This window comes from Marmota flaviventris, chromosome 18 (genome assembly GCF_047511675.1).
Source record: "Marmota flaviventris isolate mMarFla1 chromosome 18, mMarFla1.hap1, whole genome shotgun sequence".
Lineage (NCBI taxonomy): Eukaryota > Metazoa > Chordata > Mammalia > Rodentia > Sciuridae > Marmota > Marmota flaviventris.
The window spans coordinates 17,004,432-17,022,630 of record NC_092515.1 but is presented as its reverse complement, the minus strand read 5'-3'; the positions used below and the strand labels follow the sequence as shown (position 1 = coordinate 17,022,630).

Here is an 18,199-nt window from a genome sequence, read left to right as displayed (position 1 = left end):
TGATATTCTAGAAAGCCAACACTACAGGGACAGAAATCAGATCAGCGGTTGCCAGAGTATCTCTAGGCGTAGAAGAAACAATTGATTACCAAAGGAAAAGAAGGAACTTTTAAGGTGCTAGAATTCAACTTTTTTTTTTTTTTTTTTGGTACTGGGAATTGCATTTCACTCAACCACTGAGCCACATCCCCAGCCCCATTTTGTATTTTATTTAGAGACAGGGTCTCACTGAGTTGCTTAGCACCTCGCTTTTGCTGAGACTGGCTTTGAACCCGGGATCCTCCTGCCTCAGCTTCTAGAGCCACTGGTATTGCAGGCGGGCACCACTGCATCCCACTAGAATTCTATATTTTTATTGTAATATTGGTGACATGGCGGCATACATTTCTCAGAACTCATAGAATTATACATTTACAAGGGTGACTTTTCCTTTATAAATTATACCTAGATTTAAAGTTTTGTTTTGATGAAATGGAAAGTATAAGCACCAAAGAAACTAGGAAAGAGGCGTCGTGATCCCTTTATTTCCTATCAGTTGCAATATCAAAGACCAGCGGGACTTCTCCCGCCCTGACTCATTGGAAAGTGCTAGCAAATGCTGGCTTGCTAGAAGGTGTACAAGACAGAAAGCTAGCAGTCCAACAATATTTTTTTCCTCTCCTTCTATTGAAATAGATTTTGCGATTGGGTGTATAGTCCCCTAGCTAAGACGATGTTTCTCAGCCCTTTTGGAGGCAAGCATCTGCATCTTTTTGTCTTCTAGTCAATGGAATGTGACAGAAATGATGTAGAAAACTTCTGGATTGTGTCCTTAAAGTCATGGTGTGATGCTACATCATGTACAACTAGAAAATGAAAAATTGTGCACAATGAATCAGAATGCATTTTGCTGTCATACATACCTGATTAAAATAAATAAATAAACTAATAAAAAAAAAAAAGAAGACTGTGCCTTCCTTTTCTGTCTCTTCTCTTGGCTAGAAGGTGGCTCTGATACTGGCAGTGAACTTAGACCACAATGGCTAGCTTTTCTTTATTTGTAAAATGAAGGCTTTTAAAATATAATTCAATAATGCTTAATTGGGTTCTTCAACTGTGGTTCATTCATATCATAAATGAAGCTGTCACTAATAAATTGGAACTCTGAAAACTGATTGAAAGGAATTTTAACTGAGAAAAGCAAAATATAGAGGAATGAATAGAGTACAACTCCAAACAGCAATCAGAAAGAATCCCTTATTAATATGTGTGTGCATATTTACACCTTTGTTTGATGATGGGGAAAGCTAGGATGCATCTCAGCTGGTAATGTTGGCGGCCTGTGTAGGAGATGGGGAAGAACAAAACAGGGTGGATATCAAAATAGATTCTACTGTCCCGTATCACCGAAAAAACAATAAATTTTTTTTTTAAATTAAAAAATAAATTTAAAAGTCAGGGTTGAAAATAAATGAAATATATAATGACATTTTGTTGGACAGGATGCTATTTACATAAATTTACATATGTTAAACTGTAAATCTGTGTAGAAAAATATGAAGGTGTAGTCAAGAGAAGGTCCACAGTGGTATCTCTAGGTGATGAGATGTAGATGTCTTACATTTATTTATTTATTTATTTATTTATTTATTTATTGTACTGGGGATTGAACTCAGGGGCACTCAATCACTGAGCCACACCCCCCAGCCCTAGTTTGTATTTAATTTAGAGACAGGGTCTCACTGAGTTGCTTAGTGCCTGGCCTTTGCTGAGCCTGCCTTTGAACTCGCAATCCTCCTATCTCAGCCTCCTGAGCCACTGGAATTTCAGGCGGGCACCATCATGCCCAGCTGTTGTTTGAATTTTTTACAGGGTAAAACATGCAACTAAAGCCAATTCTGTGGGAGGAAAACATACTGGACTTCTGCTACTAGTAATGATTCTCTAAATATCCAGAAACCACCTTCCATCCAACAAACCACAACTTAAAATGCAGGATGAAAACACAATGGGATAAAATTTTGGAAAGTGTGAAGCACTAGGAATAGGGCAAGTGATTACAGCACTGTCCTAAACTCAGAATAAAACAAGAGAAAAGCCCAAACTCAAATGCCCCCACGTTACTGACTGCATTTTTCAATCCAGATGACAGTTTGGGACTAAGTGGGACAACAGTAAAGACTCAGGCCTACCCAGACTGGACAGTCCAAAAACCAGCTCTTCATCTGAAAAGATGTCACCCTCAACTGGGCGTGGTGGCTCAGGAGGCCAAGGCAAGAGGACTCTCAAGTTCAAAGCCAGCCTCAGCAATTTAGTGAGGTTCTAAGCAATTTATCAAGACCTTGTCTCAAAATAAAAAGGACTGGGGATATAGCTATTATTAATTAATTAGACATTGCCAGCAGCAGGGAACAAGATGGCAGCTGAGTGAATAATAGCTCAGTGATGAAGAGCCTCTGGGTTCAATCCCTGGTACCCTGGTACAAATATGGTATATATATTTCACCCTCGAGGTAAAAGTGAACCAGAAATCACTGAGCCCCGCTGTGAATTTACTGCTTACCTTTGTACCCCCTAAATGAGTTAGATAAACTCAGGTCTTATCCTGGATTAATGGTGTTCCCAGGTGACTGATAGAAGCAAAAAAAAAAAAAAAAAAGTCACTTCTGGAGTAACATACCATTGTATTAGTCCTTCACAGTCTTCCTACAAATCAGAATGAGAACCAGAAGAATCAACAAATACGAGAACATATCCACACACACTTATATACTAGAGTTGTCAGATACAAACTATAATATGGCTGTATGGATTTTCAAGTAAATAAAACATAGATCAAAAAAATTTTTTTTTCTGGGGATACTGGGGATTGTACCCAGAAGACCTCAATAACACCCCCCAACCCTTTTTACTTATTTATTTTACTTTGAGATAGGATCTCACTAAGTTTCCAAATCTGCCCTTAAACTTGTGAATCTCCTGCCTCCATCCCCTGAGTAGCTGGCATTAAAAGCATGTGCCAGCATGCCCAGTTCCACTTTCACTTTTTATAGTTCCCTGATAAGATTTTCAGATTTGTGAGCCAGGCCCGGCAATTTAGGGAGATCCTATCTCAAAATAAAGTAAGAAAGGGAGCTGAAGATGTGGTTCAGTGGAAGAACTCCTCTGGTCCAATCCCCAGTACTCCCCCTGCCCACCCCCACCCCCGCCCCGCAAAAAAAAAGGTGAGAAAGACTGAGTTCTAAGCTCAGCAATAGAGCTCTGGGTTTGACCCAACCCTCACCTTTCCACACACACACAGAGAATTGCATAACAGAATACAAAACAAAAAGCAATTACAGAACTGAAAAATACAATTGCTAAAATTAAAAACTCAAAAGATAATGTGATGCACATTATTATACAAAGTAATGTATGAAGACTTGAATTGGGTGTCAACATACTTTATATACAAACAGAGATACAAAAAAGAGATAACGTTTAACATAGATTAGACAGAATTGAATAAAAAGAAAGTAGGTCAAAAAAAAAATATCAAGAATTGGGCAGGGACAAAAATACCAGATAAAATACAGAAAGTTTCTAGCTTATTTTATTGTGGTACCAAAAGCGTGGGGCACAGGCAATATTTGAATAGATAATAATCAAATTAGAGTTACAGCAAGAATGCAAGATTGGTTAAATATTCAAAAACCAGATATTAATGTAAACCAGCATATTATGAGTTTAGGGAGAAAATCATAGGGTACCTCGACAGATACAAAAAAAAAAAAATACTGGATGAAATTTAACCTCAATTCATGTTTAAAACTCTCAGCATAGTAGGAATAGATGTAAATTTTTTAAAAAATATTTATTTATTTTTAGGTGGACACATTATTTTGTTTTTATGTGGTGCTGAGGATTGAACCCAGTGCCTGATGAATGCTAGGTGAACACTCTACCACTGAGCCGCAACCCCAGCCACTAGAAGTAAATTTTTTAATTTGATGAATAACATTACCTAAACTTATAGCCAGCATGATTTGTGGTTAAGTATTAAAGCATCTAATTACAAAAGTAATTAAGTACCAAAAACTTCCCTTCCTTCAGAGTACAACAAAAATGCCAGTTGTTTATTTTGTCTTGGAGACATTATATGGTAGTAAAGCAGGAAAATAAAAGTTATTAGCATCATTATTAAGAGGTGATACAATTGTGGTTACAGAAAATTTACAAGACTCTATAGAATCATTTATTAGACTTCAGGGCAGATTTTAACTAGATTGCTTGATAGAAAATCAATTTTATAAACCCAACAAAAGTAGAAAAATAACCATTTGTATTATTACAAGTGGACAAGTACCTAGTAGCAAGTTTTATAAAACTAGGTGAAAGCTCTATACAAAGAAACCTTATAAAAGACCCAAAAGACTTTTTTTTTTTTTTTAAACTGGAGATTTAACCCAGGATGCTTTACCACTGAGCTACATTCCCAGCCCTTTTAATTTTTCATTTTGAGACAGTATCTTACTAAGTTGCTTAGGGCCTTGTTAAATTGCTGAGGCTGACCTCAAACTTGCAATCCTCCTGCCCAGCCTCCCAAATTTCTGGAATTACACGCATGAGCCACACACCCAGCTATAAAAGACAGGCAGAGTACTTGTCTAGCATGTGTGAGGCACTGGGTTAAATCCTCAACATCACATAGAAATAAATAAGTAAAATAAAGGCATGCTGTCCATCTACAACTACTAAAGTTTTTTTTTAAATACTAACTAAAAATAGTGTTATATATCAAATTACTGGATCAGATGTCAGTTTCCCTCTGAATTTACTTATTTATTCAATTCATTTATAATCCAAGTTAAAACATTTTTTCCTTTGTAACTTTCATGTGGATTCCAAATTTTATATAGAAATACAAAGAGTCAAGTCTAACAAAGATGTTCTTAAGGAAAAACAAGGCAGGTGGTCTCACTACTTGGAACCAAGACCTATTATAAAGCTACAGGAATTAACACAGTGATTGGTGAATTTTAATAGAACAGAATCAAGAAATACTCTCATGCATATGTGGCCACCTGATTTGCAATAGACATTTTACTACAAAACTCAGTTGTGGGGAAGGCACTCTTTTTAGTAAAGAAGCTAAGCTAGTTTGCCATCCAAATGGATAAAAATGACATTAGACTCCTCTTTCATTCCAAACATAAAAATCCACTCTGTCTAGATAGATTATGGACCAGGATGTAAAAAGCAAACCAAAAATTTCTCTTTTCTTTCTTTTTATTATTTAATTAATTTATTTATTTTTGGTACCAGAGATGGAACTCAGGGTCTCACTGGGATACATCTCCAATTCTTTTTATTTTTTATTTTTTGACAGAGCCTCACTAAGTTGCTGAAGCTGAACTTGCGATATTTCTGCCTCAGCCTCCCAAGTCACTGGGATTACAGGCATGTGCCACTATGCCCAGCCAAAAATTTCTTAAAGGTAATGTAGAAGGATACATTTATAACCTCAAGGGAGGGAAGACCCTCAAAAATCACTGATTATAATAGAGAAGGTTGATACCTTTGACTAATTAACTTTAGGAATCTGTAGTCATCAAATGATATTTTAAATTAATATGATTTTATCTTTATATTTATGCTGGGCATGGTGGTGCATGCCTGTAATCCCATTAACTTGGGAGGCTGGGGCAGGAAGACTGAAAGTTCAAGGCCAACCTTAGCAATTTAGTGAGACCCTGTCTCAATAAAAAATAAACAGGGCCAGCGATGTAGCTCAGTAGTAAAGCACCCCTGGGTTCAATCCCTAGTGCCGCAAGAAAAAAAAAAGCAAGCAAGAAAGAAAAAGAATATTTACCTATCATGCAGAGACAATGTCTATTAATATTTAATTCTATTTCTTCTCCTTTTCCTGGGCATATTTTTTATAAATTCTAACCATATCATAGATACAAATTTGTATCCTGCCCATTTTTGTACACAAATCATATTAACCTGGAAGGAACAGCTATATTCCCTTTGCTCACCTGTGATCTGACCTCCCTGTTATACATTGATTCTTTGCCCTGGAAAAAACCAAAGAGACAACCCCTGAAAGTCCTTAGGGAAGAATAAATTAAAGCTGATTTCATTTCTCAACTCATCTGTGTTTGGAAAGACTCACTCACTGTGGAGTGAGTCTATTTCCTTTCCCCTTCTTCCCACTGCGTGGAATAGGGACAGGTGTTACCAAGAGCATCCTGAACCACACAAGCCTGGGCACTCTCCCAGGAGGGCAAGAAATAAACAAAAGAAAGATATTATGTCCATCCACAACTTAAAAACATATATCAATGACTTCAGAGTTGGACAGCTACCATTTCTTCAAGGCTGATATTTCTAAAGAAAATTAGTAACAAGAGAAGTTGCTGATTATAAATGAACTAAAGGTAGAAGCATCCTGCATTTCTGGCCCTATGAAGCCTCCATACCAGGCCTGGACTGTTTATGTGTAGTCTCCAGTAGTCTTCCCTTATCTAGGGGGGATACCTTCCAAGACCTCTGTGAACACCTGAAACCTAGGATAATACTAGGCCCTATATATACATATATACCTATGATAAAGTTTAATTTAAAAATTAGGCACTAAGAGTTTAACAACAATGAATAATAAAATAAAGCCATTTTAACTATATACTGTAATAAAAATGTGAAAATCTCTCCCCTCTCTCTCTCTCTCTGTCATTTGAACACAATGATTGTACTACAGCACCAGTTGATCAGACAACTGAAATGGCTACTAAATATCTAATAGGTAGGTAGCGTATACAGGGTGGATACATTGTGCAAAGGGATGATTCCCATCCTGGGTAGGACAAAGTAGTACAGTGTGGGATTCATCTTGCTACTTGGAAGGCTGAGCAATTTACAACTTAAGTATTGTTTATTTCTGGAATTTTCCATTTAATCTTTTTGAAACTGAAACTGTAGAAAGCAAAACCACAGAAAAGAGTGTACTGGTGAGAGAGAAACAAAACTTCTACTCTCTTTAAGCCACTGTTATATTGAGTTCTGTTGCTGGCTTCACATCCTACCTACTCTTCCTAACACTTCATTTATAATCAGCAACTTCTCTTGTTTCTCAATTTCTTTAGGAATACCAGCCTTGAAGGAATGGTAGCTGTCCATCTCTGAAGTCATTGATATATTTTTTTTAAGTTGTGGATGGACATATCCCTTTATTTTAATTATTCATATGTGGTATTGAGGATTGAACCCACACAGTGCTAGGCAAGTGCTCTACCACTGAGCTACTGTCCCAGCCCATGAAGTCACTTATATTTTTAATTCATTCATTCCTTCATTCAACACTTACTTATGGTCTACTATGTCTAGGCCCAGTAAGAGGCAATGGGGATGTGGTGGTGAACAAAACTGCTCTCATTTCCTAGTGGAAAGAGACAGACAATAAACAAGAAAGCAAATATATAAAGTAAAACTCCTCTATTTTCAGGGGTAGCCTATTGCAAAATGAGTGGCAGAGGCTGGCTAATTGCTCATGAAAGTCCTTCCCTTTGCACATAGCTGGACTGCATTTCCCACCCTCCCTGGCAATCATGCAGTCCATTGGAGTTTAATGGGCTAACTGGGTGGTAACCCCAGGCAGGTGGGCAGGGCTGGAGGAAGTGGATCCCTGGGGGTGTGCCCCGGAAGTGTTCATCTTCCCCCAGGGTCCTTCCCCTTTCTTGCTCTGCTTCCCAGTGGTAATGAGCTAAGCAGCTAGTCTCTGCCAGGATGTTCTGCCTCATCTTGGGCCTAGAGCAGGGCAGCTGGCTGACCATGGACCGAGACCTGTGAAACCATGAGCACAAAATAAATTTCTCCTCCTCTAATTGTTTTTGAATGCTGGTTTGGTAGCTAACACACCACCCACTGAATCAGGGTAGGTTTAAAACCTGATTTGACTGAAAAAATGAGACAAAAGGGATGCAGTGACACTTGCCATCCATAGCTAATTCATGCAGTTGCTCTGACAAATAAATTCAGAAATTAAAGCCTAGGAGGCTCCTTCTTGTATGGTTGCCATGGACTCTAGCATGTCAATGAACTTTGCTGTGACAAACAGCTCATTTAACTTCATGAACGCCATCATTCCCCATATTTCATTTAGCTAGGAGTGCCTTTATCTTTGAGTACCTATTAATATCCCATGGATCTTTGTCAAATGTTGGCAAGATGCATGGTTACTACCAGTTTGTTTTGGTCCCCCTCCCACCCCACTTTATTTTGCTATTATTCAAAACTGGCATCAGAATCCTTGTTCTGAAATCTTTACCCACTACCTGGATCACTTCCAGATATTAAATTCCTAAAGTATAATTGTTAGATCAACAGATGTGCACATTTTCCGTCTTTGGACTTGGATTGCCCAGTCCTTCTCCAGAAAGGTTGTTGGTATTTGCATTCTGAACAGGGCGAATGGGGTCTCTCGCCCCTCTGAGCTCTTCTGGGCTACAGGGAACCACAATTCAAACATCTTTGCCGATTGACAGGGAAAGAGATGTGTCTCCATATTTCAAGTAGCAAATCATTCAAATACCAATTAAGATAAACTTGGCTTTGATCTGTGGGTAGTTATTTGCATTTCTTTTGTGAATTACCTATTTCATTGGTCTTTCACATTAATTCATTAATATCTTCATTACATTTAGAACAGTAACTATTTTTCTATCATCCTTGTTGCATATATTTTTCTTTGTTATTCATTTAAGTTGAATTTTTATCATGCTTTTTGGATATTTGGAATGTTCAACTCTTAATACAGTCAAACCCATCAATTTTTTTTTTCCTTAGTGATTTGTTCTTCTCCTTTAAAGTACAGAAAGTCTTTCCATACACAGAGGTTATTAAATATTTATTCCATCTTCAAGAATTTTATTGTGTAATATTCTTCCCACATTTTACTCTAGTCCATCTGGAATTTATTTTCATTTTGTCATGTAAGATGAAGCTCCAAATTGGTATTTTTCCCCCGAATGGTTGAGATATAAATCCAACTGTATGATATTATGCTTCTGTTCTATAATACATTTTTGCTTTCTCCATTTGGTCTGCTATATTACCCAAGATGATTGTTCTTACACTAAAGCCAGATTTAAATTATGCAAGCTCTTTTTTTTTTTTTTTTTTTTGAGCTGGGGTCTTGCTCTGTTGCCCAGGCTGTCCCTCTAACTCTTGGGCTCAAATGATCCTCCTGCCTCATCATCCCAAACATCTGGGACTACAGATGTGTGCTGCTGTGCCTGACTGACCTCCTTGATTTTACTATCTTGTTACCAGTGTATCTGCAGAACCTAGAATCTGGTGCCTGGTCAATAAACATTCAGTAAAAGAGTGAATGAAGGGCTGGGGTTGTGGCTCAGTGGTAGAGCACTTGCCTTGCATGTGTGAGGCACTGGGTTCGATTCTCAGCACTGCATATAAATAAATGAATAAAATAAAGGTCCATCAACAACTAAAAATATTTTTTAAAAGAATGAATGAGTAAGTGAATAAATGAATGAATATAATATATCAGCCCTAATCTGGGCAGGGAGCCTATTTATGTTAGGAACAACGTTCTTCTCCTTCCTCTGTGAGGACCATGAATAAGCAGGAAACAGTTCACTCACCCTGTATCAGGTAGCTATTGCCACATAACAAAATACCCCCAAACTAGTGGCTTAAAACAGCACCCATATTGTTGTTGTTGTTGTTAACACTGTCCAGTGTTTCAAGGATTTGGATAAAAATGGCCTGTCTCTGCTCCACATGATGTTGGCTAAAACTAGAATAGCCAAGAGAACTTCTTCTCTTCCATGTCTGTTGCGTCAGGAAGAGCACCTTAAATATCTATGGGAGACCTAAGCTGGAGTCAGATGTTAGGGACATCAATACTTGCTCTTTTCAGCTTCCTCAGTTCTTCTCCAAGTGGTCTCTCCATGTGGACTTTAGGTGGCCTTTCCATGTGGTCTCCTCAGCAGGGAGCTTAGGGCTCCTGAGTACACAAAAGCAAAAGCACCAGTCTGTTTTCCATTGCTACAATAGAATACCTGAGACTGGGTAACTTTTAAAGGAAATCAGTTATTGTGGCTCATGGTTCTGAAGGCTGGGAAATCCTAGATTGTACGCTGGTATCTGGTGAGGGCCTCCACTGCAGGAAAACTGAAGGGCAAGTGGGCACACGTGCAAAAGGCAAACCACAAGAGGCACTCACGACCTGTTCTGTGGCCCATTTATAGAGAAAGTCACTAATCTCTCTTAACAGTCCCTTTTTTCCCCTCCTTTTTGTATACTAAGAATTGAACCCAGGGCACTTAACCACTGAGCCACATCCCTAGCCCTTTTTAATATTTTTATTTATGAGACAGGATCTTACTGAGTTGCTTAGGACCTCGCTAAGTTGCTAAGGGTGGTTTTGAACTTGTGATCCTCCTGCCTCAGCCTCCTGAGTCCCTGGGATTACAAGTGTGCAGCCTCTTAACTGTCTTATCACCTCTTAAAGAACAACCTTGCCTCCCAATACGGCCACAACGGCCATCAAGTTTTGATATGAGTTTTGGAGGGGATAAACAATATTCAAATCATGGCCACTGAGTTTTAAGAATGAATAGAACTTACTCATTCAAACAGAAGAGCATGTCAAGATTCATCAGTGAGAAATCACTGATTCAGTCTGGGTGAATTGCTGAAATTCAAGTTGGGGAGATGAGGCTGGTGTCCAAGCAGGGCCCATGGAATGGGGGATAATGGAGCCACTGAAAGGTGCATAAATAAATGTGGCTTTCATCTTGGGGGATAGTGAATCCCAGCAGCATCTGTGTATCAGAATTATGAGTCCAGGTGTGAATATCATAATATGGAGGTTCCTAAGCAACTTTGGGGATGTGGGAAATGTCCAGTTTACAATCAATCTATACATCAGGAACGGGTATAGATGGAGAATTATAGTCATGTAGATGGTCATCAAGGCCACCAGAATAGAGAAGGTCATCTAAAGAGAATGGAGTTGAGAGAGAAGAAATGTATGTAGAGGTGGGATTTAGGTAGCCTCATCTTGGGTGAGCTTGTGACTATTTCAATCAACAGACAGAAACAGAAGTGATGCTCTGTGACTTTTGAGGATGTGTCAGAAAGGGCCATGCTTTAAATTCCTGGCTCCAAGGGATGTTCCTCTGGAAGAAGCCGGCTGCCATACAGGCTCTCAGGGCTGGAGTGGCCATGTGTGGTTGTTCTGGTCAACAGCCCAGCTGAGCTCTCGACTGACAGTCAGCAACATTGCCAGCCATGTGAATGAGCCACTTTGGACATCAGCCCAGCTGAGCTTTCAAATGACTGCAGCCCCAGAGGGACACCAGGGTAAGGACAGCCTGCTGAAACCTTCCTGAATTCCTGACCCGTAAAATTGGAAGAAGAATAAAATGGTTGTTTTAAAACTGCTTTATTCAGGGATGTTACTATGCAGCCATAGATCATTGAAACTCAATCCCAACCCCAAGTGACCAAACAGGGTACCCAAATCAGGGCCTGGTACAGGACAATAGACGTGGTGGGATCCCTGTCACACTGAGGAACCCATTCACTGCTGCTCTGGGCTGTGTCCACCCTTCCCTTTCCGCCAGCTTCTCTGGCTGCAGGTTTCAGCCTCCCCTTCATCTGGATTCACCTTCAACCACTGGGAAGCCCAGGAGGGGACAAGGGTGGAAGCCAGGGGCTGGGTCACTCTCCCCCCTTCTCCCTGCTGTGTGCCTCCTCCACAGTTCCAGCTCCTACCAGCCAGACCATCTCCTTGGGTCCCCAGCTTCTATTCGGCGATTTCCTCTCTGACCTCTGGTAATACCACCTCCTCTCTTGGTCCCTCCAGCCTTCAGTGACAGCAACTTGCTGCTATTACTCACTTCCTCTTGCTTCACTGATTCCCATTTAGCCCAAAGAAAATCATCATATTTCTCCCTTAAATACAAAGGATTGTTGAGCTGAAGAAGGTTAGAAAGCAGAGGGACTTTCCATCCTTTCTGTGTCTGCCTAAAGGCATGACATAAATCCTCCTTTGCTGAAGATGACTTTTATCAGCTCAGAACCAGGCACTAGGGATCTGCAAACCCGGCTCCACTAAATTCTTCCCATATATTTGCATCGCACAGTTTCCCATCTTTTAGCTGCCCTCCCTTGTCCTGTCACGGCTCTCAAGATTTATTGATCTTCGTCTAAAAAAATACAAGAGTATCTTGCATGGGTTGATTTCTGTGGATTTCACAGTCTTGAAGATCTCCAGGTACACGCGAATGTAACTAAATTTGTAAACTTTTGTCTTATTCATCAGCCCCTGTATAAATTTGTTTCCTTGATCCAGCTAAAGAGCCCCTATAAGAATTAAGGGTGGTAATCTCAGGGGAAATAGGATTACTTTTCTTCTCCAGCTTAGGCAGATTGATCTGTCCTTAAGTACACATCCCCCATAGGAAGGAAGGAAGTCATCCAGACTTTGGGGGATGGTAACAGAAGATCTCAGAAATGACTCTCCCAAATTAACGAGTGAATTACAACCCCACGGAGAACTGTGGCATGTAGCCTTTGAATCACCTCTTCTAAAGTCCCCTGTTCCTGCTGATGGGGAGAATCACAGCCTTTGGAACAGAGCCCCCTGGGTTTCTCCTTTGCTAGCAAAGCAATAAACCTTCTTTTTCCTTTTTCTCAAAAAAAGAAAAAAGAAAAGAATTAAGGGTGGTATCAGGGATCTCTCCTTCCCCTAGAGGTCCCTCAGCTCCTCCATCCCCTGCATGACCACCTCCATGTGTTAATGTCCCTCTCTTCTCATATGGGAGTGGTTCTGCATCTTCTCCAGGTTTAGAGCCTCCAGCCCACTGAGCCTAAGTAGGAAGATAGACCCATTGTCAGATATCCCCGTGTGGCAAAAGTCAGAAGTGAGGATCATTGTGGGAAATGTACCAAGAGTCAAATACTATGGATTTCAGTGGTCCTCTGACTTCAAAGTAGATAGTGGCTCAAAAGAGACTGAGGAGGAGCAGAGGAATTAGTTCACTCACTGGGTCAATGAGCAGACCTTTATGGAGCATCTACTAGTCCAGACCCCGTGGGAGAGTTGGAGACCAGAGATGAGTAAGACAAGTACCTGCCCTTATATGCATGAATTACAGTGGGGGAGACAAACAAATGAAGAGGGAGAGGAAGAAGGGCATGTGGTATCTGCCATGCAGAGAATCAAAGGTGATGTGTGAACAACACACTTGCAGAGGAGTCAAGATTTAGTTGGTGGCACAATGGCAGCTTTGAGATTGGGCCATGTGAGTTGAGACCCCAAAATCCCTGCAAAGTTCTGGGAGAACAATGTTCCCAGAAAAGAGAATGGCCGTCACAAAGCCTCTGAGGCAGAAAAGAACTGGGAGTGTGTGAGGAACAGAGAGAAGATTACCGTGATGGCTGGGCAAGATGGTGCACACCTGTAATTCCAGTCACTCAGGAGGCTGAGGCAGGAGGATCTCAAGTTCAAAGCCAGTCTCAGCAACTTAGCAAGGCCCTAAGCAACTTAGCAAGACCCTGTCTGAAAACAAAAATAAAAAATAAAAAGGTCTGGGGATGTGGTAAAGCACCTCTGGGTTCAATTCCTGGTGCAAAAAAAAAAAAAAAAAAAAGGTATGGTTAGGGTGAAAGGACCAACAAGGAACTTGCAGGATAATATGAGGATGTGGAGGCTTCGGTGGCCACATGATGGAGGGCCGGGGGACTTCAGGAGGAGTTTGGATTTTACTCTAAGTACAATAAGAAGCCATTGGAAGTCTTTACACAGAGGGAATCTGATTTATGTTTCTGAACAATCTTTCTAGCTGTGGTGTGAGGACTCTCAATAGGAGACAAGATTAGAGGCAAGGAAACCACGTTCTAAGCTAGTGTAGTGGTCCAGGTGGGACCCAATGGTGCTTGGATCAGCAGTTCACAATGAATTGGTGACAAATGGGTGGGTTTGGGAGGGTACTGCATCACAGAAACCAGGAAGGAGCTTTAACACAAGAATGGTTTGGAGGGGTTGTTAGTAACTACATTGAAAAAGTCAAAAGAAGTCTGAGTGATAGAGTGCTTGTCTAGCATGCCCAAGGTCCTGGGTTCAATCCCTATCCCCGTGCAAAAGAAATTCAAAAAGAAATAGGTGAAAGTAATTTTAATAAAATATTATACTTGGGGCTGGGATTGTGGCCCAGCGATAGAGCGCTCCCCTAGCACGGGCGGGACCCAGGTTCGCTCCTCAGCACTACATAAAAATAAAGGCACTGTGTTGTGTCCATCTACACCAAAAAATAAATATTAAAAAATATATATTATACTTGTATTTAATTAATAATAAATCACTAATATTTATTAATTTATCCCAAATATTATCATTTCAACATGTTATCAATATTTTACAAAATTATTGATAAGACATTTTACATTCTATATTTTGTATTAAACCTTTGAAATTTCAGTTGTGTTTTATACTTGTAGCACATTTCAGGACTAGTCAAGTCTTCAAAACCCATCTGTGTGGCTGCTGGCTACCATATTGGACAGCACTGGGCAGGCCAGGAATGTCAGCTATTGTTGCAGAACTAGTAAGTGGAGGATGGAAACTTGCCTCTGAATTTAGCAACAAGAATGAGCTTTCACAATAAAAGGTTTCATTTTTGTGAAGCAGAGAGAGAAGGATAGAGTATGTAGACACTTCCTTCCTGAAGTTTGGCTGTGGTTTTGCAACAGATGGGTCAGGCTGACAAGACTCAAAACCAACCCTAGATATTAACATCACACAAAAAGACAATCAGACATTATGTCCTTCCTGATGGAAGAATTCAACATCATCCATGAAGTATTCTTACCCCAAAATTGAACCTGAATCTGACCCAGCCTCTAGATCTACCAGTTTGCAAGACATAACAGGGGACAGTAAAACATATTAACAGACACAAAAAGGTGCAACCAGTCAAAGCCAACTGTAAGATGAATGAGGAGGGGGAACAGTTATAGAATAAAAGTTAAAGAAGTACCCAGCAAATACAATGTGTCGACCTTGTTTGGATTCTAATTTGAGCAAGTCAAGAGTTAAAAGAAGGGCTGGGGTTGTAGCTCAGTGGTAGAGCACTTGCCTAGCATGTGTGAAGCACTGGGTTCAATCCTCAGCACCACATAATAAATAAATAAATTAATTAATTAAAAATGTTTTCTTTAAAAAAAAAGAGTTAAAAGAAAGTTATAAGACAATCAGGGAATTTTGGAGACAGGTTGGATGTTAGATACTATTAAAGAATTAGTCTTAATTTTTAGGTGTGATAAAGATGTTATAGTTATGTTTTTAAAGAACCTGGTATTTTAGAGATACTATTTATGGATGAAATCATAGGATGTCTGGGATTTGCTTTAAACTAATTCAGGGGGAGGTGGAATAAATAAAACAAGATTGGCCATATGTTGACAATAATTGAAGCTGGGAGATGGGTACTTGGAGGATCGTTATATAACTCTATTTTTGTGTAAGGATGAACATTACCACAATAAATTTTAAAGGCGGGAGGAGGTGGCTGTGAAGAAAAATAAAATAAGGGGAATTTTTTTCTATCAAGAGCCATCAACATGCTCAAGAGCTGACAGGACGGTTTGGATGCAGGGAAGCCAGAAAGAGGCTGAGCGAGCTCCGGGATATAGCCAGTCGTGGAGGGTGTTGAACTCTCTTTTGCTGGAATAAGGGCCGTCACAGCCTCTCCTGACAGCTCTGCCTGCAGTATGGACAGCCACAGCCCCTACACCACACGTTCCGTTACTATCTATCCCCTAATGTCCCGTGGGACCCGCAGACCTTCCGCGCCTGCGCAGCACCCGGGGCGTGGAGCCCTGTCCCCACAACCCATAAACCCCCGCGCCGCTCTGGAAGCCCGCACTAGTGGGGCGAGGCCTCCACCTCCAGACCAGAGCAAGGTGAGGCAGAGGGTGCCGCGTGGCATTCTGGGAAGTGAAGTTCGCTCCCAGGCTGTATCCACCGCTTAACCTGCCCGCTAGACTACGCACCCCACAATGCACCGCGCGCGTAGCGACTGAGCGGTGTGTTGCTGCCCTCACGTGGCCGTTGAGCGGTTGGCCAGGAGTCTAGGAATCGTGCGCAGAGGGAGCCGGACGATGCTGCGAACGCTGAATGTCGCTTTGGGAATCTCTTTCCAGAGACTGAGGCTCCCAGACCTATGCCAGGAAAGGGTGGTAGCATGAAACTGGAGGAGGGCCTGCTATGAGGATTAAATGAAATCAGGACAGTAACTGTTGGCTGCATACTGTGGTTATTACAGCAAGTGCTTGACGAGTAAGCTCTTTTCCTGTGCCAAGTACAGCTTCCAGTGTTTTACATGTATTAGCTTATTTAATCCTCTCAACCGCCATTTGAGCTATTATCAAACCTCTTTACAGGAATGAAGTGGAGGCCCAGAGAAGGGAATGTCAGCCAGAGTTGTCAGGGTTCAGTGGCAGAGCCGGGATTTGAACCCTGACAATCTGAGCTTCCGTCTGTTCTTTTTTAATATGAATATCATATTCTGTTATCTTGAGGTTGTAATTGGCATATGAATCCACTGAAAATGGCTATTAATCGTGTGAACTTCTTAGAGTTGGTGATTATCCATGCTAGTCTTCCACAAATTAATGACATTTTTTAATATTTATTTTTTTAGTTATAGGTGGACACAATATCTTTATTTTTATGTGGTGCTGAGGATCAAACCCGATGCCTCACACATGCTAGGCCAGCGCTCTACCTCTGAGCCATAATCCCAGCCCCAAATTAATGATTTAGACCTGCTCTGGGACAAAGTTTACAATCAAAACAGATTAATAATTAGCATATGAATCATCACAGCTTTCTGTTCACAGGGATCAGATTTCTGATTAGTTCTTGAATCAGTAGTGGTTTGTGTCAGATTGGGAGTCATTAGGTTTCTGATTTGCACAGTGACACACACAGGTTTTGTTCTCGCCAAGAAAGGCCTATTCCCTTTTGGTCCAGGTGACCTCCTTCTTTGTGTCATTCCAATTTTAGTATATGTGCTGCAAAAGTGAGCACTGGACAAGTTGCCCCATCCCTTTCCTGAAATCCACAACCACCACCATCAACACCAGCAGGTAGTGTTCTTGTCCCTCTCCTTGTTCTTAATGGAATATCACAGTGACAAACACAAGTTCAGAAATTATCTGTTCTCTTTGCTGCTTATGAGAAGAATCAAATTCAAAGCAAAGACTGTGTCTGATTTATGGGCATGTTCCCAGCATGAGACTCACACACAGAGAGGGCTCAAAAAGAGCACTAGTCACTCATCATCATCCTACACTGACCTCATTAGACTTATCAGATTAAGCCAGGTTCACTTTGCCCTCAAAGTAATCAAATTTGTGTTCACTCACTCAAAAAGCAGGGGATGGTAGATGAGTGGTAGTCAGGGGGAGATTGGGAAGTTCTTCCTGGAGCAGAATTTGGTGTAGTGGGTGGAAGGTAACCCAATAGCTTCTTCCTGCTGCCTGTTCCTAAGTTTCTGGATGTGTTGGTAGCTAATACTGGTGCCATAATAATCCATACTCCCTTTGTGGCTGGATGGGAACTGCCTGACCTGGGAATATATTCTTAGCCCCTTTTGTATCCTGGATGACTGTTTGACTAGTTCTCTTTAATAAAATATGAACATAAAGGATGTCTGAAGGTCACTATTGGACAAGTCTTTTTTTTTTTTAATATGGAACGCTTCATAAGTTTGCATGTTATCCTTGTGCAAGGGCCATGCTAATCTTCTCTGTGTCATTCCAATTTTAGTATATGTGCTGCAAAAGTAAGCACTGGACAAGTCTTTTAAGAAGTTGGAAAACCACCTCCATCCTGTCTCCTCCCTTTCGCCAGGTAGAAACTGATAACTCGATAACTCTGAGCCTTAGGAAATAATGATGTCTCAAGATTAATGAGTCTGGTATGTGAATCACCAGATGGAGGACAGCTGCCAACCAACTAGGACACCTGTGAATGAGAAATAAAATATTGTATGAAGTCAGGGAAATCCAAGGGGGTTATTTGTTATAGCAGCTGGCATTACATTAACTAATACACTGACCCTTCCCCTCTAGGCTCCTGATGTCTGTAAATCTTGAGCAGTAGTAGTCTGTGAAATGAGCTTCTAATCCCCAGCTGTGGCAT

At 40.7% G+C, this 18,199-nt stretch overlaps 1 non-coding gene across 1 annotated transcript; it reads right to left on the bottom strand.

Annotated features, from left to right (window-relative positions):
• Nucleotides 1-17,741: 17,741 nt before the first annotated feature.
• LOC114097556 (U6 spliceosomal RNA) lies at nucleotides 17,742-17,848 on the bottom strand. Its single transcript, XR_003583599.1, has one exon. It is a non-coding gene; the product is annotated as a U6 spliceosomal RNA (small nuclear RNA).
• Nucleotides 17,849-18,199: the final 351 nt, after the last annotated feature.